The sequence below is a fragment of the Arachis hypogaea genome, chromosome 19 (genome assembly GCF_003086295.3).
Source record: "Arachis hypogaea cultivar Tifrunner chromosome 19, arahy.Tifrunner.gnm2.J5K5, whole genome shotgun sequence".
NCBI lineage: Eukaryota > Viridiplantae > Streptophyta > Magnoliopsida > Fabales > Fabaceae > Arachis > Arachis hypogaea.
In genome coordinates, this window is record NC_092054.1 from 93,765,390 (window position 1) to 93,793,362 (window position 27,973).

The 27,973-nt window shown below is 39.2% G+C and overlaps 1 long non-coding RNA gene and 1 other non-coding gene across 2 annotated transcripts; one reads left to right on the plus strand and one right to left on the minus strand.

The window, feature by feature from the left end:
* Positions 1-10,174: 10,174 nt before the first annotated feature.
* On the minus strand, positions 10,175-13,208 carry LOC112776103 (uncharacterized). Its single transcript, XR_003189791.3, has 5 exons — positions 12,440-13,208; positions 12,244-12,323; positions 11,992-12,141; positions 10,610-10,678; positions 10,175-10,439 (listed from the first exon to the last, which is right to left on the minus strand). It is a non-coding gene; the product is annotated as an uncharacterized lncRNA (long non-coding RNA).
* Positions 13,209-21,690: 8,482 nt separating this feature from the next.
* On the plus strand, positions 21,691-21,798 carry LOC112780497 (small nucleolar RNA R71). The gene has a single exon (XR_003191330.1). It is a non-coding gene; the product is annotated as a small nucleolar RNA R71 (small nucleolar RNA).
* The last annotated feature ends 6,175 nt before the right edge of the window (positions 21,799-27,973 follow it).

The window sequence follows — 27,973 nt, forward strand, 5'->3', positions numbered from 1 at the left end:
ACCTGTCAATCTCCTGTTACAAAAATGAGTGCCTTGATCACTCACGATTGCTCGTGATGATTCAAAGCGATAGATAATATTATTTTGAACAAAAGAGACAACAACGTTAGCATCATCAGTACGGGTAGGAATTGCTTCCGCCCATTTAGAAACATAATTAACAGCTAACAATATGTATAAGAAACCACTAGAGTTTGGAAATGGACCCATGAAGTCAATACCCCAAAGATAAAAAATTTCACAGAACAACATAAGTTGTTGGAGCATCTCGTCCCTCTTGGATATATTCCCAAACCTTTGGCATGGGGAGCAAGATTCACAGAAAGCAGTTTCATCCTTAAATAGTGTGGGCCACCAGAATCCACAGTCTAAAATTTTTCTAGCTGTTCTTTGAGGGCCAAAATGTCCACCACTCTCAGAAGAGTGGCAGGCCTCTAAAATTGACTGGAATTCTGATTGTGGCACACACCTTCTAATTATCTGGTCAGTACCACATCTCCATAAATATGGGTCATCCCATATATAATATTTGGACTCGCTTTTAAGCTTGTCCCTTTGATGCTTAGTAATATTAGGAGGAAAGGTATGACTAACCAAATAATTAGCTATAGGTGCATACCAAGGAACCACCTCAGATATTGCGTGCAAGCTATCAAATGGAAAAGCATCATTGATAGGAGTTGAGTCATTTTTAATGTGCTCTAGGCGACTCAAGTGGTCCGCCACTAAATTTTGGGAACCACTCCTATCTTTGATTTCTAAATCAAATTCTTGCAGCAACAATATCCAACGGATTAACCTTGGTTTAGACTTTTTTTTAGCTAACAAATATTTTAGAGCTGCATGGTCTGAATATAGTACCACCTTAGTACTAAGTAAGTAGGCTCGGAATTTATCCAGAGCAAAAACAATAGCTAAAATCTCTTTCTCAGTGGTAGTATAATTAGACTGAGCAGCGTCTAAAGTCTTAGAAGCATAAGCAATTATATAAGGGTCCTTACCTTCACGATGAGCCAGCGCCACTCCTACTGCATTGTTGGAGGCGTCATACATTATCTCAAATGGCTGACTCCAGTCAGGCCCTCTCACAATCGGAGCTTAAGTCAAGGCAATCTTCAACTTATCAAATGCTTCCATGCAGTCCTAAATCAGCTCGAACTCAACATCCTTCCGCAGCAGTCGGGATAAATGCAATGCTACCTTACTGAAGTCCTTGATAAATCGTTGGTAGAAACCTGCATGACCAAGAAACGGACGGACTTCCCTCACGGAGGAGGGGTAAGGTAAACCAGAAATAATATCTACCTTTGCTGGATCAACAAAAATACCAGTATTAGAAACAACATGTCCTAGAACAATACCTTGTTTTACCATAAAATGACATTTTTCAAAATTCAGTACAAGGTTTGAACTAACACACTTTTCTAATACTCTAGCTAAACTATCCAAGCAAAGGTCAAACGAATCACTATACACACTAAAGTCATTCATAAAAACTTCCATACAGCTCTCAAGAAGATTTGAGAAAATACTCATCATGCATCTTTGAAACGTAGCCGGTGCATTACATAAGCCAAAAGGCATTCTCTTATATGCATACGTTCCAAAGGGACATGTAAAAGTAGTTTTCTCCTGATCTTCAGGAGCTATATGACTTTGAAAATAGCCAGTGTAACCATCTAGAAAACAGTAGTGTGATTTACTTGACAGGCGATCAAGCATTTAATAGATGAACGGTAACGGGTAGTGATCCTTGCGAGTAGCCTGGTTGAGGCGCCTATAATCAATGCACACTCTCTAGGAGTTCTGCACTCTAGTTGCCACGAGTTTTCCATGCTCATTCTTCACAGTTGTGACGCCAGACTTCTTTGGTACCACCTGTACTGGGCTAACTGATGCCAGGACATCTTGGTTAGTTTCACAAGCCATTTTTAGTTTGTTTTAGAGTAGTTTCATGCATTTCTTAGGTAATAAGTAAGTATTTGGATGGGAAATTCATGCTTGTCTTGATTCAATCAAACATTGTTAATTTTGTGCATTTTCATGAGATTTATGCCATAATTACGTGTGTGTTAAGAATGAGGTAAATTCTTGTGACTATAGCAAAGCTTTGATGTATTTGTTTGATTGATGATAGGTGGAAAGAAAGCTAAGAAAAGGAAAAGCAATGAGGCAACAAGAAGGCCATGAAAGGAGGCAAAGGGAAGCAACGTTGGAGCCAAAGTTGGTGCTCCAACATTGCTAGAAACGTCACTCCCCACAGCCTGAAGGGGTATAATTCCAACAAGAATAACTTGAGCTACAGATATCCAAAAGAGGTGATTCTAAAATCATTGGAAAGTAGGAATCGAGAGCTTTCCAAGCATATATGGCACTACATGGTTGACACTAAAATTGAGGGAGAAAACTGCCCCAAAAATTCCATAAACGAACATGGTACCAACTTGTAGTAAGGTTAGCTGACCTCTGCACCTTCGATGGAGTATAACTCGAGCTGTGGAGCTCCAAATGATGCGCTTCAAATGGCATTGAAAGGTAGACATTCAAGGATTTCCAACAATATATAATAGTATCGGGTGGACAGCACGTTTGAGCTTCCGAATATGGCAATGTTCTCAACATTGGCGCAAACATTGGAGGTCCAACGTTGCCTCCAACGTTGCACTCCGATGCCAGCGACCCTGTCCCCTTCAAAGGAACATAACTTGAGTTGCGGATGTCCAATTGAAGTGATTCCAGTTGGGTTAGAAAGCTAACATTCAGAGCTTTCCAACCATATATAATAGTCTATAGTGGGCATGAAATTTGCAATGTTGACAAGAGGACAAATTGACGTCCCAAAGCTTGATTTGCAACATTCAGCGTGGAACTTGAAAATTTGGCATCCACGCGCACGCGTAGGTGACGCGCACGCGTGGATGTGCGAACGTTGGAGGTCCAACATTACCTCAAACGTTAGCCTCGTATGTCCGTGATAAAATTTCAGAAATGGGAGTTGGAAATTTTGCATTGACGCGTACGTGTCAATGACGCGTACGTGTAAACATACTTTTTTAGCCCAACCACGCGCACGCGTAGGTCACGTGTACGCATGAAAAGCAGAACGTTGGCCCTCCAACATTGAGTCAAACGCCAATGACAGCAACAGAACTGATTTTCTCAATGTAGCGTTTGATTCAACGTTTGCCCTCAAACATTACCACCAATGTTAAGGCCAATTTCAGTTATAAAATGGCACTCTGCAAGTTATGAATGTTTAGCCATGGTCAACGTCAGCTAGAGTGATTCCTCATTGCTTCAATCAAGGCCAAGGCCCATGATGATTGGACTTTTGTGTGGTTTAGAATTCACAAATGAAATCTCGTTGTAAAGTATAGTTTCTAAACCAACAATAATCCTTTCATACAAAAATTTGTTTGTCACAAGTACAAACCCCTGAAATCTATAAACCGAAGTATTTAAACCTCGGGTCATTCTCCCTAGGAATTACAATGAAGTGTCTTGCTATTGGTTATGAGGTGTTTTGGGGTTTTTGAGATAAGAAACATGAAAAGTAAATGGAAATGAAATTCAAATTACAAAAAGGCCTTGGCAAGGTTTGGTGGTCAAGGATCTCTATCCTAATCACCAACCACAACATGAGAATTGGCAAGGATCAACCCCATTAACTCATCCTCTAACTAATAAAGGAAAGTCAAATGAGCTATGTTAATCGAAGTCCATAAGTCCTAGTTCTACACCAAATCAATTAGTGAGATCTAGAGTTAATGGCTCCCAATTGTCAATCACTTGGACATTAGCAACTCAAGAGTTCCTAAGTTACCTTCCCAAGCCAAGAGCATAAAATTCTACTCTAAAATCTAACTAAGCATTTTATCAAACACTTAGAAGAAATAAAAGGAAAGCATAGTAAAATTTCAAGGAAAGAAAATCTACACTACTCAAATGCAAGGAATTAAACAACAACAAATCAAATGAACAACAAAGGAACATGAAAACATAAATTGCATTAAAGAGAAAAAGGAAGGAACAAAAATGCATCAACATAAAAGCAAGGGATTACAAGAATTAAAAGCAAAACTAGAGAGAGGAAAGGTAGAAGGAGAAGAATTACAAAGAGGAAAGTAAATCAAAGCATGAATTAAACCTATATCTAAGAAATTCTAAGCTAGATCTAACCTAATCCTAATCCTAGAGAGAAGTGAGAGCTTCTCTCTCTAAAAACTAACTTCCCCTCCAAAAATTAAACTAAACTAAACTAATGTGTGAAAGTATGTAAAGTATGTTAATTCCCCTTCAATCCTTGGCTTAAATAGCATCAGAAATGAGTTGGATTGGGCCCACAAGGCTTTAGAATTCGCTGGCCACGTATTGCTTTAAGTGGATCATATGGCAGCAACGACGCGTGCGCGTACAGTGCGCGTACGCATCACCATACGTGTAGCAACAATGGAAAATCTTATATCATTTCGAAGCCCCGGATGTTAGCTTTCCAACTCAACTAAAACTGCATCATTTGGATCCTTGTAGCTCAAGTTATGGCCGATTAAGTGCGAAGAGGTCGGCATGACAGCTTTTGCGATTCCTTCATTTCTTCATGAGTTCTCCATTTTTACATGCTTTTCCTTCATTCTCTTGATCCAATCTTTGCCTCCTAAATCTGAAATCACTTAACAAACATATCAAGGCATCTAATGGAATCAAAGGTAAATCAAGATTAAACAATTAAGGACCTAAAAAGCATGTTTTCACTCTTAAGCACAATTAAAGGAAAATTTACAAAACCATGCTATTTCATTGGATAAATGGGAGAAAGGTTGACAAAACCCTCTAAATTTCATACAAGATAAATCCTAAATATGGGGTTTATCAACCTCCCCACACTTAAACCAAGCATGTCCTCATGCTTAAACCAAGAGAAAGCAAAGGATATCAACATTTATTCAATGAGGTCTAACTAAATGCCCCCTACCTATATGCAACTATCTACATGAATGAAACAAAATGCAAAATAATTCTACCTACTTGGTTAAAAATAAATCAATCCTCCAAGAAATACATGCACAAGTAGGGTTAAGGTCCCATGACGACTCATGAATCCTACCAATTCAAATATCAAAATGAAGTTCAAGTAGACTTGCAAGAAGAATGCTCATGAAAGCCGGGAATCAAAGAATTGAGCATCGAACCCTCACCGGAAGTGTTTGCACTCTAGTCGCTCAAGTGTGTAGGGTCGATTCTTTATTTCTCCCCTAATCATGCTTTCTAAGATTTGTTCTTCTTCTAACAATCAACATTTATTCAATGCATGCATACAAGTATCATGAGGTCTTTTTATAGGTTGTAATGGGGTTAGGGTCAAGGTAGGATGCATATATGGTCAAGTGAGCTTGAAATTTGAATCTTTGATAAGCTTAAACTTTCCACCTAACCTATGACATCCTATACAATTAAGTTCTAACCTAGCTACCCATTTTTCACTTTTTCACATACTCATGCATTCCTTTTCATTTCACAACACTTATGCATTGACCCTTATTGAGCTTCGCTTTGGGGCATTTTATCCCCTTTTATTTCTTTCTTTTTCTATTTTTTCTTTTCTTTTCCATATTATTTTTTTTCTTTTCCTTTTTCTTTTGTTTTTCTCATTTTTTTTCTTTCAAACTATATACAAGAACATCAATGCATAAGGTCTATACATTTAATCAACACATGAGCATGTACCCAATTTCCAATAATTTCAATAAAAATACAAAACTACCTTTTTATTCCCCCAATGTCCCAAGGTTTCCCACACTTGAATGTTACACACTCACTAGCCTAAGCCAATCAAACATCCAAATAAGGACATTTATTATTTTTCGCCTTAAGGCTTGTAATGTGCTAAAATGAAGAACAAGTGGGTTAAGCGTAGGCTCAAAGTTGCTAACAAAGGAAGATAAAAGGTAAGGCTTTTTTTGGGTAAGTGAGCTAAATGAAATGATGGCCTCAATAATATAAATGCATGAATACACAAAATAATGGACATAAAGAATCAAACAAATCAAAGATAACAATCCTAGAAAGAGAATAATGCACACAAGAAGGAAAAATAAGTGGTTATAAGATGTAACCACACCATTAGGCTCAAATCTCACAAGCTTGTGTTCTTAGCTCAAAACTATGTTCCAAGATATATTCTTTCAAGCAAGTTCAACAAAAAGCTTTCAAATTGGTAGGTTGCCCTAAAAATAATTTCTTGGAAAAGAAATCATCACCATAACCAAGTAGTCCTAATAAGAAAGAAGTGGTGAAAATATGTACAAATTTTAACTAACATGCAACCTATCATGCAACGCAATAACTAATCTAACAAAGAAAACTAAGAATTGGTGTTGAACAAGAAAATTATTACCCACGGAGATCGGTCGGACGACCTCCCCACACTTGAATATTGCACCGTCCTCGGTGCATGCAAAGAAGAGCAATGTGGATGAGCTACTATAATTGATGAGTTTTGTCAAAAGGTTATGCGAATGACTTATTTGTTGCCCCATTTTGAAGCTTTTCCTTTTCCTCTTTTCTTGGTAGCCAACCTAAAAGGAGAGAAAAAGAAAGAAAATTAAGCCGATAACAAAGATATCAAAGCAAAGAGAATATCGGCGGGGGCTAATGCCAAATAAAGGTAAGGTTCTCACTACATGGTAGCTACAACATGTGAGTGAGAAAACAATGTAGAAAAATCAAAGCATGAAGAGCAAATTGAACATCAAGATCAAATAAGAATTGACACAAACAAGATTAGTGATAAGCATGAAAGCATTAGGTCCCATCCAAACTCAATGATAATGAAGTACAAAAACAAAGAATAATGCATGAGGAGGGACTAAAGAACTAATCTTGTGTGAGGAATAAATATGATCATTAATGTTAAACAAGTCACCAAGCACCAAAACAATGCAAGAAGTTCTCAACAATTGAGTATAAGAATTCAACACCATTATTAAAATGAGAAACTTGAAAAAAATGAAGTAAAAACAAGCTATAAAAACAAAATGAAAATGCAAAGAATAGAAGTATACGAATGCGATAGACAAAAGAAAATAGAAGAGAAGAAAAAAAAAACTCTTTCTTTTTACCGACGCAGATGCGTCATGCACGCGTGCGCGCCGATGCGCATTTTGGCCTAAGGGCGCGTACGCGCCAGGTGTGCGTATGCGTGGGCTAGGCTGGGCGCATAGTGTCAGCCCAAGATTGGCCCAACTCTCTGGAACATGTACCAGGAGGGCAAGTGGCGCTATCGGCGCGCGCGCGCAGCGTACGTGCGCGCGCAATGCGCAATTAGCATGATGGACGCGTACGCGCCAGGTGCGCGCACGCGTGGATTTGTTTGTACCTTAGGCCCAATATTCGCACAGTACAGGCCTAACTCTTGGGTTTTTGGCTGGGGGTGAAATTTTTTTGCATCCACGCGTACGCGCACATGGCGTGTCTGCGTGGATGGTCGAAAATGCTTGATGCCCGCGTACGCTCCAGGTGCGCGTACGCGTGGATGGTGCTCTGTTTTTCAAAATTTTTCTATGTTTTTGCACCAATCCAAGCCTTCCAAACCTCCAAACAACTACCAAAACACCCTAAAACCTTATTTAACATATTATACCAATTGAATGTAGAACGTTTTCTTCTGAAAGCGCGCGCTTTTATATTAGCGCTCTATTCTTGGGAACGTGCGAGGGTTTAATACCTTCATTAATTGGTTTTAATCGCTCCGTTTCCCTTGGCTTTTTATTTTGAGCTTTACACACAGAAAACGGTTTCTCTTCTCCGTTTTTACTTGTGACTTCCCTTTTCTTTCTCCCTTTCTGTTTCCTGCAGTTTGCGATTTTCACATTTCTTCCCTGCGACGTCATTTGGTGATTTCTTGGTGTCTCTCTTTGCTCGAAAGGCGATTTTGTCTCTCCGTCTTTAATCTTCTACGAAACTTCTTCCTTTGTTCAGGTTGGTTCTTCTTTTCATTGTTCTCATCTTTTTTTGATAAGGCTTTGATTCTGACTTACTGTACGTTGGGAAAGCTTGAGCCTTTTTATAGTCTTGTGTTTGCTTGTTACTGTGATGTATTTTTTTGGTTTCTTTTTCGTCTTTATGCATACTCCTAGTATTTCTGTTGAGGCTTTCTAGGGCTTTAAATGTTCTCCTGTTGCTTCTGGTTATTTTTTGATACTTTAAAAACTGTATTTGTTTACTTCTGCAAAGATTGCCCCTTGATTTTTGCCCTGTTGATAGCTTTCCTTGCTGCTGAACCTTTGTAAGAGACGATCGACGCTTTGTTTTGATTTACTTTGTTTGTTCGGAGGGGGATTTTATTTTTCTGAAGAAAAGGTTGCGTCTTTGATGATATTTTGTTATTTAGTAGCTTCGTTTGTTGATCAAAACCGGGATAGTGAATATGGGAGGTAGTTTATTTTGATGATCTGTGGCTCGTAGCTTTTCTTCTCAAAGTGTCACTTTAGTTGAAAAACAGACAAAAAGGGTTTATTGTTTTCTTGTTGGGACGTATCGAGATGTAGGCTTGTAGGTTTCCTGAGTCCCTGTCCTGCTGACTGCCTCCAAAGGATGCCCCTGGATCTTTTTGGTGTGGGTCCTGGGGTTTCTTTTTGTTATTTGTACTTCGTTGAATCATGTTCTGCTATGAGTTGATTTTGACTTTGTCTGAGATATTTGGGTTAGTAATCTATTTTCTTCTTTCTTGCTGTAGGACTAGTTGACCTCATGTCTTCTCGCAAGAACAATGTTGAGACATCTTCCCAAGTCCCTGAGGGTATGGCTGATTGGGTGGATTCGATGGTTCTTTTGTGTGTTTCTTTGGTTGATTCTGAGTTTTGTCAGCAGCTTAGGCAATTTCATAGGGTTTGTAGTAGTGGTAGTAGGAAAAGAACTATGAGCTTGTACCTCCCGATTCTGAGGAAAGGGTTTGTTTTTCTACCCGAGTTGTCAGAGAGTGCCCCTTTTTCTATGCGTACGACTTCTTTTTTAGTCAAATGAATATTACTCTTCCTTTTACCCCCTTTGAGACCAACCTATTGTGGTCTTGTAACGTAGCTCCATCCCAGCTTCACCCCAATTTCTGGGGTTTTATCAAAATCTTTCAGTTGTTGTGCCATGAGTTCGGTATCTCTGCTTCACAATCTCTCTTCTTTTATCTCTTTATTTTGACAAAGCCTAGGGTGGTTAAGAAGAAAGCTGCTTGGGTTTCTTTCTGAGCTTCCCAGGGAACACTAAAAAAAAAAAGGTCTATGGTCACGGTGAAAAACCGTGACCATAGCTACTGAAAAGGGTGACCATAGGTCTATGGTCACGGTTTTTGACCTATGGTCACGGTTTTTCTACCGTGGCCTATTCTCTCGTGGCCATAGACCTATGGTCACGGTTTTTTAATCTATGGTCACGGTTTCTATGGTCACGGTTGTGATGTTCAAATTCTGGCACTTTAGGCCACATTTTTTTACCGTGACCATAGCCTATCTATAGTCACGGTTTTAGCCGTGACCATAGCCTCTATAGTCACCCCTTCCCAAAACCGTGACCATAGATAAGGCTATGGTCACGGTTTTGACCGTGACCATAGCCTCTATGGTCACTCCACCCAAAACCGTGACCATAGCCATATCTATGGTCACGGTTTTGACCGTGACCATAGCCTCTATGGTCACCCCTTCCCAAAACCGTGACCATAGCCTTATCTATGGTCACGGTTTTGACCGTGACCATAGCCTCTATGGTCACCCCACCCAAAACCGTGACCATAGCCATGTCTATGGTCATGGTTTTGACCGTGACCATAGCCTCTATGGTCACCCCTTCCCAAAACCGTGACCATAGCCATATCTATGGTCACGGTTTTGGCCGTGACCATAGCCTCTATGGTCACCCCTCCTCAAAACCGTGACCATAGCTATATCTATGGTCATGGTTTTGGCCGTGACCATAGCCTCTATGGTCACCCCTCCTTAAAACCGTGACCATAGCCTTATCTATGGTCACGGTTTTTCGCTGTGACCATAGCCTTATCTATAATCATCCTATTTTAAAATCGTGATCATAATTTATTCTATTTTTTTAGATTTATTTTTTTAAAGCATAATCGGATCCCAAAATTATGATAATCACAAAATAAGTCTAAAAAGAAGAAATTCAATAAATCTAAATCATAAAATTTACATTATAAACTATATATATTTTTAGTCCAAACAAGACATATCAAAATATGGTATAATTTATCCATTACATATAATACCAGGTAGAAGCTATTAAAAAAATTACAAAAGACATCAAAATATTATACTGTGAAAACAAAAATATTCTCTAATATAGTACATATTCTTCTCATCCTTTGTACACTGTCAACTTCTTGTTCATCTGTGGTCTGGGGTTTTTTGACTCATTATCACTCTTAGGTGAACCTGTAATGGAGAAATAAAGTAATAGCAGTTAAAGCATAATCTATTTGCAGTCACCTGAACTATATAACTCAAAATTTATCCCTCAGAAAGAATAATGATCAACAATGACCTTTCCATTACCTTATGTAAAGATACCTCAAAATTTTATATATATTAACAAATAAATATACCTTTATCTTCAAGCTTATCCCAATCTTCATCCCAGTCAGCAGCTCCTTCCTGGATACCAGGTTGCGAACCTTAAAAGGAAAAATTGAGTGACCCTAGAGAATATAAGAATAACATAACATGAATGCAATGCAATTACTTTTTCAAAATAAAAGAGCTAGTTGAAGAGAACACATGGACCTCCTGGCAACCACAAAGCAAGGAGAAATAACAAAGAAAACAAGTAAAAGGGGATAACATGATAACTATCTATGCATCAATAGGCAAACTATACACTTAGCAAGAGCCAAGTGACTTCATTCTACATGAATGGAAACAGTTTTTGTAATCTTATTCGATATAGTAGAAGAAAAATGCAACTGCAAGTAACAGATAACCACAATTAAATACCCTTTTATAAAAGAAGAAATCTACATAGTCAAAAGAAAAAAAAATGCAGAACATAGAGTAGGATAGGACTCCACACACACAAAAATAGAAAACATTAAAAACAATTCGAACAAGCAAGAAAATCATAACCAACATCATCAATATCAATCATCACAAATCTTGTCATCAATATCATAACCAACATCATCAACCTCAATCATCACCCCACAACACTATAATTAACCAGAATCATCATCAGATATCAAACAACCTAATTGTCACTAAATTCCACCTTAATTTCAAGGAAAACTCTCAAACAACTCACTAAATTCACCTCCAACTCAACCACACATTCTCCATCATATTTCTTAAATTAACTTTCTTCCTCTTAACCGTTATAACCAGTTTCATTAAAAAAACTATAAACTCACTCTCTTATTCCTAATCCCCTAATCTTATACTCAGTTTACTATATTAAAGCATTCTACTAGTTAATCAAATCTCGTTTCATCGCTGAAAGAAATCAAATGAATTTAAAACCACAAATTAACCAAATCATAAGAATTCAATTCTCTTTAATAATCTTTAAAAATATTCAAAACATACTTCTTTTATTAAAATTACTTAAATCAGAATCATCTACCAAGTCACAACCAAAACTTCAAATTTCTTAGAAAATTTTCGACAGCACCTCCCCTAAAAACTAGAATACGCCACCCATTACGGGTCCCCTCTTTTCAATCCTCAACACAATAAAAACCAGCCTTTCAGTTTAACAATTCCGAATCCATTATTCAAGACCATTTATTATCAATTTCTATTTAGAATCCAAAATCAGCGCGTTCAATCGATTTTACCATAGGTTCAGAAAAATCAACCAATAACCAACAAACCTAACCTTTCAGTTACAACAGAAAATCATTTTCAACACAGACATCCATCTATTTGCATTAACTTACTAAACTTGTTAGGTATTCAAAGCCCAAAGTATTTTTAATTTAAAATAAACCCCTACCTCAATTTAGTTGAACCCACGTAGATTAAACGTGACAACTCCCTTCCCTTTTTGTTTCATGGCAGCAGCGGCAACAATTCCATGACGATAATGGTAGTTACAGCAGAATAGAGAATCCAAATTAAATAGGTATCGAAAGTGAACACAGCCCTGAGAATTTCAAAACAGGGCATATACTAGAATTAAATCAAAACAAGCGTGGGAATGACAATAAAATGTGCAAATAGAACGTAATCAAGGAGAAGAGCAAACCAGAATTGAAGTAGCAATATCAAACTCATCAACAGCAGCTCTAACAGTTTCCTGATGGCCTCAACACCACCATAATGGTCCTAACAATAAACAGGAAAACAAAGTAGCAGTACTAAACAGAGACATAGGTTCCTTTAGCTAGAACAGGAGAAAGAAAGAGGAACAGGATGGAACCAAGACAAGGATTAAAGCTTACAGTCTCAACAATGGAGGAATTGGGACCGAATCAGCCACTTCCATGACAGCTCTGGGAACACGGCAACAATTTTGATCCCAATTGACGGCAGTGGTGGCGGTGGCGTCTTCGACGGCGATGGCTAGGGTTCCGATAGGCGGCAGGATTTGGCGGCGGCTCGGCAGGAGCGGCGCGATGGAGCTGCCACGAAGCCCCCTGCTCTCTCTCCTATACGCGTTTCCTTTCCCTCAGCTCAAACCAGCGGCGGATTCAACCCCATCGACGACGGCAAGGGCTCGCGCCGAGGACGACAACGGCGAGGCTCGAGGCACGATGGTGACTTCGCACAGCACGGCGGCGAAACGCAGCTCCGACACCCCTCGCGAGCGCTCTCTCTCTTTCTCCACCGCGGACCTTCTCTCTCTCCGACGCATCTCTCCTCATCCGTGGCGGCACAGCCGTGCTGACGCGACGGCGCTAGCTCGGCGACCCTTCCCTTTCTCAACGCTAGCTTTCTCTCCCCTCTGTTCGACCTTCTCAACAACGATCGGCAGGGCGCGGCGACGGCGACGGCGGAGTTAACCATCTCTCCTTTTCCCCCTCTCCTTCCTTGTCCTTCTTCCCCCCTCCCCCTCCTCTCGAGCTCCACCCTTACTCTTTTCTTTCCTTTCTTTCTGTGTTTGTGTATATGGTGAGGGCTGAATGTGTGCATAAATTAGGGGAAAAGGGTTGGCTTAGGGTTAGAGTTTGGAGAGCAGGGTAAAATAGGTTTTTATTTGGGAATTTTAATAAAATTAAGGTATAGAGTAGATATTTTTAATAAAATTAGAAATAATTAAATTATTAAAATTTTAAATTTTAAATAAAAAATATCTAAATATTTATAAAAATTACATGAATTGTAATTAATTTTAAATTTAAAATTTTATAATTTTGATTTAATTATTTTTTGATAAATAATTTTTTGAAAATAAAAACATGAATAATTATAATAAATTACAAATAATCTGTTATTTATTTTCTAACAATTGAGATTTTTAAGGCTTAATGATGAGCGTTGAGTTATAGTGTGTTTTATTTTTACAATGAAATGGTGAAGTTGTAAAGACAATAAGAGTAGACGATGGCGACAAATAATAGAATAGAAAGTGAAAGTGAGAGTTAGAATTAGAATTTTTACTTTTTACATTTATTTTTATTTTTAAATTTTAACTATTTTTATTTATATTTAATAATTAATTTTTTAATTTAAAAAATTAATTTTTAGTCAATATTTAAGATTTAATTATTAATAAAAATTATATACTAATTTTATAAAATAATATATATTATTTTTAAAAATTAATTATTTAATCTTTTATTTTTTTATAAAAAATAATTAATATAAATAATATTTTAAAAAATTAAATTTTTGAAACAAAATAAAATTATCTTAAAGATTTTAACTGTGACCATAGACCCATTTAGGTCACCCCTAAAACCGTGACCATAGACCCTTTTAGGCCACCCCCTAAAACCGTGACCATAGACCCCTTTAGGCCACCCCTCAAAACCGTGACCATAGACCCTTTTAAGCCACCACCAAAACCGTGACCATAGACCCCTTTAGGTCACCCTCCAAAACCGTTACCATAGACCCTTTTAGGTCACCCTTTTTCGAAAAACCGTGACCATAGCCCCTTTTTGGTCACTGTAAAAAACCGTGACCATAGTTCCCTTTAGGTCACCCCTAAAACCGTGACCATAGACCCTTTTAGGCCACCCCCAAAACCGTGACCATAGACCCCTTTAGGCCACCCCCCAAAACCGTGACCATAGACCCTTTTAGGCCACCCCCAAAACCGTGACCATAGACCCCTTTAGGTCACCCCCCAAAACCGTGACCATAGACCCTTTTAGGTCACCCTCTTTTGAAAAACCGTGACCATAGCCCCCTTTAGGTCACCCCCAAAACCGTGACCATAGACCCCTTTAGGCCACCCCCCAAAACCGTGACCATAGACCCCTTTAGGCCACCCCCCAAAACCGTGACCATAGACTCTTTTAGGTCACCCTTTTTTGAAAAACCGTGACCATAGACCCTTTTTGGTCACTGTAAAAAACCGTGACCATAGACCCCTTTAGGTCACCCCTCAAAACCGTGACGATAGACCCTTTTAGGCCACTCTTTTTTAAAAAACCGTGACCATAGGTACTCTATGGTCACCCTTTCCAAAAAAACCGTGACCATAGCTTTTTTTTTTGGTCACCCTGGGTCTATGGTCACGGTTTTTTACCGTGACCAAAAAAACCGTGACCATAGACCCAAAATGTTGTAGTGGAAAAAAGGTTTTCTCCATGTTTGATGAATCATTCTGTGACTTTAAAAATTACTTTTTTAAGGTCCGAGCTGTTGAAGGAGCTCAGCCCTTTTTTCTGGATGAAATGATGAGCCCGCCTTTCCCTTAGAATGGCAAAAGGATGTGAGGGTATCTAGATATACGTGGGAAATGTTAGATGAGGCTGAGCAAGCTTTCGTGACTGTTCTGGAAGAAAACTGGGGGCAGCCTCCCCATCTCGACACAATGAAATTTTTAACCAACCCCTCTCTCCTCCGAACTTAGCTGGGCAGTGGTCAATTTTTTTATTCTCCTTTTTTGTCTGCTCCCATATTTTTTGCAAGCTTTTTTTTTTATTTGTGACTTGGTTCCACACTGTTGTGTTTTGCTTGCAGAGATGATTAAAAATAATGAATCTATGAAGGCCTTCAAAAGGGCAAAGAAGGCTTCTGCAGCCTAAAACATCTCGACCAAGGAGGCCGGGGAGGGATCATCCCAGGTTCAGTCGAAGCCATCCGTACCGAGCTCACCGGGGGCGAGAAAGGTAATCCTTACTCCCCGTGTTTGTTTGGTCGATCCTCCGCAAGCTTCTGTGGCTACTTCTGGTGCTCCTTGGTGCACGAAATTTTGATCATCAACAATGGTGCCAAAGACTTGGAGCTCTCAAACGTGAATCACACTTTGTCACAATTCCGCACAACTAACCAGCAAGTGCACTAGGTCGTCCAAGTAATACCTTACGTGAGTAAGGGTCAATCCCACGGAGACTGTCGGCTTGAAGCAAGCTATGGTCATCTTGTAAATCTCAGTCAAGCAGATTCAAATGGTTATGGAGGATTGATAATTAAAGATAAATAAAACATAGAATAAAGATAGAGATAGAGATACCTATGTAATTCATTGGTAGGAATTTCAGATAAGCGTATGAAGATGCTTTGTTCCTCCTGAACCTCTGCTTTCCTATTGCCTTCTTCCAATCATTCATACTCCTTTCCATGGCAAGCTTTACGTTGGGCATCACCGTTGTCAATGGCTACTTCCTGTCCTCTCAGTGAAAATGTTCTACGCACGCTGTCACCGCACGGCTAATCATTTGTCGGTTCTCGATCATGTTGGAATAGGATCCATTGATCCTTTTGCGTCTGTCACACGCCCAACACTCGCGAGTTTGAAGCTCATCACAGTCATCCCTTCCCAGATCCTACTCAGAATACCACAGACAAGGTTTAGACATTCTGGATCTCAAGAATGGCCGCCAATAATTCAAGCGTATACCACGAAGGTTCTAATCTCATATTAGAAACCCAAGAGATACACATTCAAGCTTGTTTGCATGTAGAATGGAAGTGGTTGTCAGGCACGCGTTCATAGGTGAGAATGGTGATGAGTGTCATATAATCATCACATTCATCATGTTCCTGGGTGCGAATGAATATCTTGGAGAAAAAATAGACTTGAGTTGAATAGAAAAACAATAGTACTTGTATTAATTCATGAAGAATAGTAGAGCTCCACACCTTAATCTATGGTGTGTAGAAACTCCACCGTTGAAAATACAAAAGTAATGAAGGTTCATTGGCTTCGGCCCCAGAGGGGGAACCAGAATGACCAAGATGAAAATACAATAGCAAAAGGTCCTATTTATAGAAAACTAGTAGCCTAGGGTTACAAAAATAGGTAATTAATGCAGAAATCTTCTTCCGGGCCCACTTGGTGTGTGCTTGGGCTGAGCAATGAAGCTTCCATGTGTAGAGACTTTTCTTGGAGTTAAACGCCAGCTTTTGTGCCAGTTTGGGCGTTTAACTCCAGCTTTTGTGCCAGTTTTGGCGTTAAATGCCAGAATTCTTGAGCTGAATTGGAACGCCTATTTGGGCCATCAAATCTTGGAAAAAGTATGAACTACTATATATTTCTGGAAAGCCCAGGATGTCTACTTTCTAACGCAATGGAGAGCGCACCAATTGGGCTTCTGTAGCTCCAGAAAATCTACTTTGAGTGTAGAGAGGTCAGAATCCAACAGCATCTGCAGTCCTTTTTCAGCCTCTGAATCAGATTTTTGCTCAGGTCCCTCAATTTCAGCCAGAAAATACCTGAAATCATAGAAAAACACACAAACTCATAGTAAAGTCCAGAAGAGTGATTTTTATTTGAAAACTAATAAAAACATAATAAAAACTAACTAAAATATACTAAAAACATACTAAAAATAATGCCAAAAAGCGTATAAATTATCCGCTCATCACAACACCAAACTTAAATTGTTGCTTGTCCCCAAGCAACTAAAAATCAAATAGGATAAAAAGAAGAGAATATACAATGAATTCCAAAAACATCTATGAAGATCAGTATTAATTAGATGAGCGGGGCTTTTAGCTTTTTGCTTCTGAACAATTTTGGCATCTCACTTTATCCCTTGAAGTTCAGAATGATTGGTATCTATAAGAACTCAGAATTCAGATAGTGTTATTGATTCTCCTAGTTAAGTATGTTGATTCTTGAACACAGCTACTTTATGAGTCTTGGCCGTGACCCAAAGCATTTTGTTTTCCAGTATTGCCACAGGATACATAAATGCCACAGACACATAACTGGGTGAACCTTTTCAGATTGTGACTCAGTCTCAAGTTTTCACTTGACACCTTCACGCCACAAGCACATGGTTAGGGACAGCTTGGTTTAGCCGCTTAGGCCAGGATTTTATTTCTGTGGGCCCTCCTATCCATTGATGCTCAAAGCCTTGGATCCTTTTTTATTTTACCCTTGCCTTTTGGTTTAAAGGGCTATTGGCTTTTTCTGCTTGCTTTTTCTTTTTCTTTCTTTCTCTTTTTTTGTTGTTTTTTTTCTGCAAGCTTTTCACTGCTTTTTCTTGCTTCAAGAATCAATTTTATGATTTTTTCATATTATCAAATAACATTTCTCCTTTTCCATCATTCTTTCAAGAGCCAACAATTTTAACATTCATGAATCAACAATACCAAAAATATGCACTGTTCAAGCATTCATTCAGAAAACACAAAGTATTGCCACCACATCAAAATAATTAAACTGTTTTAAAATTCGAAATTCATGCACTTCTTTTCCTTTTCAATTAAATCACTCTTTATTTAAGAAAGGTGATGGATTCATTTTCATAGCTTTAAGGCATAGACACTTAGACACTAGTGATCATGTAATAAAGACACAAACATAAATAGACATAAGGCATAATTTTCAAAAAAACAAAAAATAAAGAACAAGGAAATTAAAGAACGGGTCCACCTTAGTGATGGCGGCTTGTTCTTCCTCTTGAAGATCTTATGGAGTGCTTGAGCTCCTCAATATCTCTTCCTTGCCTTTGTTGCTCCTCTCTCATAACTCTTTGGTCTTCTTTAATTTTATGGAGGAGGATAGAATGCTCTTGGTGCTCCACCCTTAGTTGTCCCATATTGGAACTTAACTCTCCTAGGGAGGTGTTGATTTGCTCCCAATAGTTTTGTGGAGGAAAATACATCCCTTGAGGCCTCTCAGGGATTTCATGATGAGGAGTTTCCTCATGCTCTTGTCCATGAGTGGGATCTCTTGTTTGCTCCATCCTTTTCTTAGTGATGGGCTTGTCCTCATCAATGAGAATGTCTCCCTCTATGTCAATTCCAACTGAATTACAGAGGTGACAAATGAGGTGAGGGAAGGCTAACCTTGCCAAAGTAGAAGACTTATCCGCCACCTTGTAGAGTTCTTGGGATATAACCTCATGAACTTCTACTTTCTCTCCAATCATGATGCTATGGATCATGATAGCCTGGTCTATAGTAACTTCAGACCGGTTGCTAGTGGAAATGATTGAGCGTTGGATGAACTCTAACCATCCCCTAGCCACGGGCTTGAGGTCATGCCTTCTTAGTTGAACCGGCTTTCCTTTTGAATCTCTCTTCCATTGAGCGTCCTCTTCACAAATGTCTATGAGAATTTGGTCCAACCTTTGATCAAAGTTGATCCTTCTAGTGTAGGGGTGTGCATCTCCTTGCATCATGGGCAAGTTGAATGCCAACCTTACATTTTCCGGACTGAAATCTAAGTATTTCTCTCGAACCATTGTAAGCCAATTCTTAGGGTCTGGGTTCATACTTTGGTCATGGTTCTTGGTGATCCATGCATTGGCATAGAACTCTTGAACCATTAGGATTTCGACTTGTTGAATGGGGTTGGTGAGAACTTCCCAACCTCTTCTTCGGATCTCATGTCAGATCTGTAGATACTCATTCTTTTTGAGCTTGAAAGGGACTTCGGGGATTACCTTCTTCTTGGCCACAACTTGATAGAAGTGGTCTTGGTGCACCCTTGAGATGAATCTCTCCATCTCCCATGACTCGGAGGTGGAAGCTTTTGCCTTCCTTTTCCTCTTTCTAGAGGTTTCTCCGGCCTTAGGTGCAATAAATGGTTATGGAAAAACAAAAAGCAATGCTTTTAACACACCAAACTTAGAAGGTTTGCTCGTCCTCGAGCAAAAGAAGAAAGAAGAGAGTAGAAGAAGATGAAATAGAGGAGATGGAGGGGGCTTAGTATTTCGGCCAAGGCAGAGAAGTAGTGTGTATGTTGTGTGAAAATGAATGAGTGAAGATGGGTTTATATAGGAGTGGAGAGGGGAGTATGGTTCGGCCATTATGGGTGGATTTGGGTGGGAAAGTGGTTTGAACTTGAATGGTGAGGTAGGTGGGGTTTTATGAAGGATGGATGTGAGTGGTGAAGAGAATGGTGGGATTTGATAGGTGAGGGGTTTTTGGGAAAGAGGTATTGAGGTGATTGGTGAATGGGTGAAGAAGAGTGAGAGAGGTGGGGTAGGTTGGGTTCCTGTGGGGTCCACAGATCCTGAGGTGTCAAGGATTTCTCATCCCTGCACCAAGTGGCGTGCAAAACGCCTCTTTCTTCCAATATTGGCGTTAAACGCCAGGCTGCTACCCATTTCTGGCGTTTAACGCCAGCTTCTTGCCCTTTTCTGGCGTTAAACGCTAGCTTTGTGCCTCTTTCTGGCGTTAAACGCCCAGAATGGTGCCAGACTGGGCGTTTAACGCCCATTTTGCTGCCCTTACTGGTGTTTAAACGCCAGTAGTCTTCTCCTCCAGGGTGTGCTATTTTTCATTCTGTTTTTAGTTTGTTTTTGCTTTTTCAATTATTTTTGTGACTTCACATGATCATCAACCTACAGAAAACATAAAATAACAAATAGAAATGTAACATAGATAAGTAAAAATTGGGTTGCCTCCCAACAAGCGCTTCTTTAATGTCAATAGCTTGACAGTGGGCTCTCATGGAGCCTCACAGATACTCAAAGCATGATGATGGCCTCCCAATACCAAACTTAGAGGTTGGTTGTGGCCTCCCAATACCAAAGTTGGAGTTTGAATGTGGGGATTTTGTTTGACTCTGCATTGAGAGAAGCTTTTCATGCTTCTTCTCCATGATTACAGAAGGAGATCCTTGAGCTTTGAACACAAGGGAGTCCTTATTCACTTGAAGGACCAATTCTCCTCTATCAACATCAATCACAGCTTTTGCTGTGGCTAGGAAGGGTCTGCCAAGGATGATGGATTCATCCATACACTTCCCAGTCTCTAAGATTATGAAATCAGCAGGGATGTAATGGTCTTCAACCTTTACCAAGATATCCTCTACAAGTCCATAAACTTGTTTCCTTGAATTGTCTGCCATCTCTAATGAGATTCTTGCAGCTTGCACCTCAAAAATTCCTAGTTTCTCCATTACAGAGAGAGGCACGAGGTTTATGCTTTATCCTAGGTCACACAGAGCCTTTTCAAAGGTCATGGTGCCTATGGTGCAAGGTATTGAGAACATTCCATGATCTTGTCTCTTTTGGGGTAATCTCTACCTAGTCAAGTCATCCAGTTCTTTGGTGGCATGGGGTTCATCCTTCCAAGTCTCATTACCAAATAACTTGGCATTTAGTTTCATGATTGCTCTAAGGTACTTAGCAACTTCCTCTTCAGTAACATCGTCATCCTCTTCAGAGGAAGAATACTCATCAGAGCTCATGAATGGCAGAAGTAAATTCAATGGAATCTCTATGGTCTCAATGTGAGCCTCAGATTTCCATGGTTCCTCATGAGGGAACTCCTTGGAGGCCAGTGGACGTCCAGTGAGATCTTCCTTAGTGGAGATCACTGCCTCTTCCTCCTCTCCAGATTCGGCCGTGTGGGTCATGGTGATGGCTTTGCACTCTCCTTTTGGATTCTCTTCTGTATTGCTTGGAAGAGTACTAGGAGGGAGTTCAGTAACTTTCTTACTCAGCTGACCCACTTGTGCCTCCAAATTTCTAATGGAGGACCTTGTTTCAGTCATGAAACTTTGAGTGGTTTTAATTAGATCAGAGACTACAGTTGCTAATTCAGAGTGGCTCTGCTTAGAATTCTCTGTCTGTTGCTGAGAAGATGATGGAAAAGGTTTGCTATTGCTAAACCTGTTTCTTCCACCATTATTGTTATTGAAGCCTTGTTGAGGCCTCTGTTGGTCCTTCCATGAGAGATTTGGATGATTTCTCCATGAAGGATTATAGGTGTTTCCATAGGGTTCTCCCATGTAATTCACCTCTTCCATTGCTGGGTTCTCAGGATCATAAGCTTCTTCTTCAGATGAAGCTTCCTTAGTACTGCCTGGTGCAGCTTACATTCTAGACAGACTTTGAGAAATCATATTGACTTGCTGAGTCAATATTTTATTCTGAGCCAGTATGGCATTCAGAGTATCAATCTCAAGAACTCATTTTTTCTGATTTGTCCCATTATTCATAGGATTCCTTTCAGAGGTGTACATGAATTGGTTATTTGCAACCATTTCAATGAGTTCCTGAGCTTCTGCAGGCGTCTTCTTCAGATGAAGAGATCCTCCAGCAGAGCTGTCCAATGACATCCTGGACAGTTCAGACAGACCATCATAGAAGATACCTATGATGCTCCATTCTGAAAGCATATCAGAAGGACACCTTCTGATCAATTGCTTGTATCTTTCCCAGGCTTCATAGAGGGATTCACCTTCCTTCTGTCTGAAGGTTTGGACTTCCACTCTAAGCTTGCTCAATTTTTGAGGTGGAAAGAACTTTGCCAGGAAGGCATTAACTAGCTTTTTCCAAGAGTTCAGGCTTTCTTTAGGTTGTGAATCCAACCATGTTCTAGCTCTGTCTCTTACAGCAAAGGGAAAAAGCATAAGCTTGTAGACCTCGTGATCAACCCCATTGGTCTTGACAGTGTCACAGATTTGTAGGAATTCAGCTAAGAACTGATGAGGATCTTCCATTGAAAGTCCATGAAACTTGCAATTCTGTTGCATCAGAGAAACTAATTGAGGCTTAAGCTCAAAGTTGTTTGCTCCAATGGCAGGGATTGAGATGCTTCTCCCATAGAATTCGGGAGTAGGTGTAGTAAAGTCACCAAGCACCTTCCTTGCATTGTTGGCATTGTTGTTGTTTTCGGCTACCATGGCTTCTTCTTGTTTGAAAATTTTTGTTAGGTCCTCTACAGAGAGTTGTACTTTAGCTTCTCTTAGCTTTCTCTTCAAGGTCCTTTCAGGTTCAGGATCAGCCTCAACAAGAATGCTTTTGTCCTTGCTCCTGCTCATATGAAAGAAAAGAGAACAAGGAAGTATGAAATCCTGTATGTCACAGTATAGAGATTCCTTGAAGTGTCAGAGGAAAAGAAGAATAGAAGGAGAAGGTAGAAAGAGAAGAATTCGAACTTATCAAGGGAGATAGAGTTCGAATTGCTCATTGAGGAGGGGTGTTAGTCCTTAAATAGAAGAGTGTGAAAAGAGGGGAAGAATTTTCGAAAATAAATTAAAAAGATTTTAAAAAAAATTAAAAGAAATTTGAAAATTTGATTGATGATTTTCGAAAACTAAGATTGGGAAAGAAATTAAGTGATTTTTGAAAAAGATTTCAAAATTAGAAATAAAAAAGATATGATTGAGACTTAATTTTGAAAAAGATGTGATTGAAAAGATATGATTGAGAAGATATGATTGAAAATCAAATAAAAAAAAGGAAAGTTTTAAAATTAAAGTTGATTACTTGACTAACAAGAAATTAGAATATATGATTCTATAATTAAAACTTTTGATCCTTTCTTAATTAGCAAGTAATAACTTAAAAATTTTGAATTAAATTACTAATTGTAGCAAGGATTTTCGAAAATAGTAATAAATAAAAAATTGAAAAGAAATTGATTTTGAAAAGGTATGATTGAAAATATATGATTTGAAAAATATTTGATTTTGAAAAATCATGAAAACTTGAAAAAGATTTGAATTAAAAACAAAATCTTTCCTCTAGTGTCATCCTGGCATTAAACGCCCAGAATGGTATCCATTTTGGCGTTTAACGCCCAAAATGCTACCCTTTTGGGCGTTTAACGCCCAGCCAGGTACCCTGGCTGGCGTTTAAACGCCAGTTTTCCTTCTTCACTGGGCGTTTTGAACGCCCAGCTTTTTCTGTGTAATTCCTCTGCTGAATGTTCTGAATCTTCAATTCTCTGTGTTATTGACTTGAAAAGACACAATTTTGAAAATTTTTGAATTTTTAATGATGAGAAATAATAAAATTGCAACTAAGATCAAATAAACAATGCATGCAAGACACCAAACTTAGAAGTTTGTATACTAAGGACTATAACAATTTGAAAATGCATGTAAGAAACAACAAAAGACACAAAATAAGAGAAATTAAAGATCAGAGCACTGAAATCATCAAGAACAACTTGAAGATCAATAAAGAACATAATGCATATATTCGAAAAATGCAAGAAGAATAAAGACATGTAATTGACACCAAACTTAAACATTGATACTAGACTCAAACAAGAAACATAAAATAATTTTGATTTTTATGGTTTTATATTTTTTTTTTTGAAAATTGAGTGGAAAAGAAAATAAAAGGATTCAAAATTTTTAATAAGAGTTCCAGGAATCATTGCAATGCTAGTCTAAGACTCCGGTCCAGGAATTAGACATGGCTAACTAGCCAGCCAAGCTTTCAATGAAAGCTCCAGTCCAAAACACTAAACATGGCCAATGGCCAGCCAAGCATTAGCAGATCATTGCTAACAACAGCAAAATTGATAGAAATCAACAAGCTCTTGTGATGATAAGTTAAAACCTCGGTCCAATAAGATTAAACATGGCTTCCTAGCTAGCCAGACTTCAACAGATCATCATGAAACTCTAGAATTCATTCTTAAAAACTCTGAAGAATAAAATAATTTTTTTTTTGTATTTTAAAAAAAAATTTTAGAAAATAAAAAGTAAAATTACCTAATTTAAGGAACAAGATGAACCGTCAGTTGTCCAAACTCGAACAATCCCCGGCAACGGCGCCAAAAACTTGGTGCACGAAATTGTGATCATCAACAATGGCACCAAAGACTTGGAGCTCTCAAACGTGAATCACACTTTGTCACAATTCCGCACAACTAACCAGCAAGTGCACTGGGTCGTCCAAGTAATACCTTATGTGAGTAAAGATCGATCCCACGGAGACTGTCGGCTTGAAGCAAGCTATGGTCATCTTGTAAATCTCAGTCAGGCAGATTCAAATGGTTATGGAGGATTGATAATTAAAGATAAATAAAATATAGAATAAAGATAGAGATAGAGATACTTATGTAATTCATTGGTAGGAATTTCAGATAAGCATATGAAGATGCTTTGTTCCTCCTGAACCTCTGCTTTCCTATTGCCTTCTTCCAATCATTCATACCCCTTTCCATGGCAAGCTTTATGTTGGGCATCACCATTGTCAATGGCTACTTCCCGTCCTCTCAGTGAAAATGTTCTACACACGCTGTCACCGCACGGCTAATCATCTGTCGGTTCTAGATCATGTTAGAATAGGATCTATTGATCCTTTTGCGTCTGTCACACGCCCAACACTCGCGAGTTTAAAGCTCGTCACTGTCAACCCTTCCCAGATCCTACTCAGAATACCACAGACAAGGTTTAGATGTTCCGGATCTCAGGAATGGCCGCCAATAATTCTAGCCTATACCACGAAGGTTCTAATCTCAGACTAGAAACCCAAGAGATACGCATTCAAGCTTGTTTGCATGTAGAATGGAAGTGGTTGTTAGGCACGCGTTCATAGGTGAGAATGGTGATGAGTGTCATATAATCATCACATTCATCATGTTCTTGGGTGCGAATGAATATCTTGGAGAAGAAATAGACTTGAGTTGAATGGAAAAACAATGATACTTGTATTAATTCATGAAGAACAGCAGAGCTCCACACCTTAATCTATGGTGTGTAGAAACTCCACCATTGAAAATACAAAAGTAATGAAGGTTCATTGGCTTCGGCCCCAGAGGGGGAACCAGAATGACCAAGATGAAAATACAATAGCAAAAGGTCCTATTTATAGAAAACTAGTAGCCTAGGGTTACAGAAATAGGTAATTAATGGAGAAATCTTCTTCCGGGCTCACTTGGTGTGTGCTTGGGTTGAGAATTGAAGCTTCCATGTGAAGAGACTTTTCTTGGAGTTAAACGCCAGCTTTTGTACCAGTTTGGGCGTTTAACTCCAGCTTTTGTGCCAGTTCTGGCGTTAAACGCCAGAATTCTTGAGCTGACTTGGAACGCCTATTTGAGCCATCAAATCTCGGGCAAAGTATGGACTATTATCTATTGCTGGAAAGCCCAGAATGTCTTCTTTCCAACGCAATTGAGAGCATGCCAATTGGGCTTCTGTAGCTCTAGAAAATCTACTTCGAGTGCAGGGAGGTCAGAATCCAACAGCATCTGCAGTCCTTTTTCAGCCTCTGAATCAGATTTTTCTCAGGTCCCTCAATTTCAGCCAGAAAATACCTGAAATCACAGAAAAACACACAAACTCATAGTAAAGTCCAGAAGAGTGATATTTATTTAAAAACTAATAAAAACTAACTAAAATATACTAAAAACATACTAAAAACAATGCCAAAAAGCGGATAAATTATCCGCTCATCACTCCTCCAAACAAAAAACAGAAGACAACTGAGCCTTTTAACCTTGACGCCTCTAATTTTGATGCGGTTGAGTTTGTTGATCAGCAGATTGGTCCTTATGGTACCATCCCTACTGACGATGTCTCTCTTCTTCGCCATTTAGACTTCATTACTCGAAGCAGCATAAAAATGGCACACATAGGAGCCGCTATGTACCGTACTGTCCAAGATCTTCCCCTTCATGCTACCAAGGCCTTTATGGAAGAGGCTAAGCGGGAGTTTGACAGAATGAAAGGTTTGAAGGAGGAGCTTCAAGTGAAGGTGGCCAAGCTGGAGAAGGAGTTGGAGGGCGAGAAAACGAGTTCTGTTGCTTTGGCGGCTTCTGTGAGGTTGGCTGAAGACACGGCATTGAGGCACAAGGACAGCTATGTCACATCCTATCGTGAGGTAATGCATCTTAGGGAAGAGTTAGAATCTGCTCGGGTTGATTATGCCGAGCTCCAGGGTCACCTTGTGGGCAGCGTAAATGCTGCTTATGAGAACCTGAAGGAGCAAGTTCGAGTTCTTGCTCCCAAGGTCGACCTTACTCTCTTCAGCCTGGACAATGTCGTAAAGGATGGCAAGATTGTCCCTGATGACCTTGATGACGACGATGTTGAACCTCTGCCTATGCCGGTTGCCAAAGCTACTGTCGTGCCGACTTCTTCAGCTCCTCCTGCTGGGGTTAGTCATCCTGAACCAGAGCCTGATTGTCAGATATTAAATCGAGATGACGGGAGGGTGGATGCTGTGCCCCTCCAGGCTCGTCCTCCTTCGCCCCATGTCGATGCAGCTTCTGGAAAACCTCTAGATCCTCTTTAGTTATTCTTGGTATATTTGTGTATGGCCTTGTCTACGGGCTTTTGAACTTTTTATTTTTGTAAATGGTATTTTGATGACTGTTGACACTCTTTTAGTTGCTTGTTTAGCAGCTTCTTTTTTGAAAAACAAAAATAGCTTCCAAGTCCTTGGGGCTAACTTAGGTAGCCTCTTTGAGTTTGTTCTTATTATAACTTCATGTCTTTTAATATCATGTCGATCTTTATCTACCTTGGTACCCTATTTTAGGTTTTTGGTAGTGCTAGAGCCTTGTTGCTTGACCTCTTTGGATTGCCCTTGTATTTCCTACTTGTGGCTTTGATTCCTTTGAGGCTTCTGAAGTTATTTCTAGTAATCCTATTTTGTTTGGGCCTTTTATGAGGTCTCTGCCAGGTATTACTTTTTTTAACTTTAGCATACAAAAGGAGGCCGACTTCGTCATGTCGGGTCTTTCTAAGTTATTTTGTAATCCTCTTACTTGGACTTTGTTCAGGTCTCTTTCAGGATTACTTTTATAACTTTTATGTTTTGGGCCGACTTCGTCACGTCGGGCCCTTCTAAGTTATTTTTGTAATCCACTTTCTTGGACCTTGTTCAGGTCTCTTTCAGGGATTACTTTTATAACTTTTATGTTTTGGGCCGACTTAATCATGTCGAGCCCTTCTAAGTTATTTTTGTAATTCTCTTTCTTGGACCTTGTTCAGGTCTCTTTCAGGGATTACTTTTATAACTTTTATGTTTTGGGCCGACTTCGTCACGTCGAGCCCTTCTAAGTTATTTTTGTAATCCTCTTTCTTAGACCTTGTTCAGGTCTCTTTCAGGGATTACTTTTATAAATTTTATGTTTTGGGCCGACTTCGTCATGTTGAGCCCTTCTAAGTTAAAGTAATCCTCTTTTATAGGGTTGGCCAGACATCTTTCCAAGGTTTACTTATAACTTGGGTTGACTTGGTCCGACTTCTTAACGTCGGCCAGTCTTTAAGTTAATATTTAGCAATCCATTAAGACCTCGTCAGGTCCTTTTTCTGGATCACTTTCGATAACTTCTTGCATTATTCTGTTTTCATCTTTGCCGATTTGTAGAAGGTGAGTTCAATCCTTGTTTTTCACTTTCTGCCGATCTGTTGCTTTATAATCGTGTGATGAATGTTTCAGATTAATGCCTCTTGAAAACTTGTAGAACATCTAACATATTTTATTTAAAATAAAATACAAATATGCACATATGGAGTTTTTATCCTTTTAAGTCGGATAATTTGTGGATCTCAACTTGGTGCCTTGTTAAAAAACCTTTTCAGGAAAAAGAGTACACCCTATGCTGAGATCCGTTACCATTCCTAGCTATAGTACCTTCTTAGGTTGCAGGCGTGCCATGACCTGGGAAGCTCTCGCCCCTCGAGTTCGGACAGTCTGTAGTAGCCC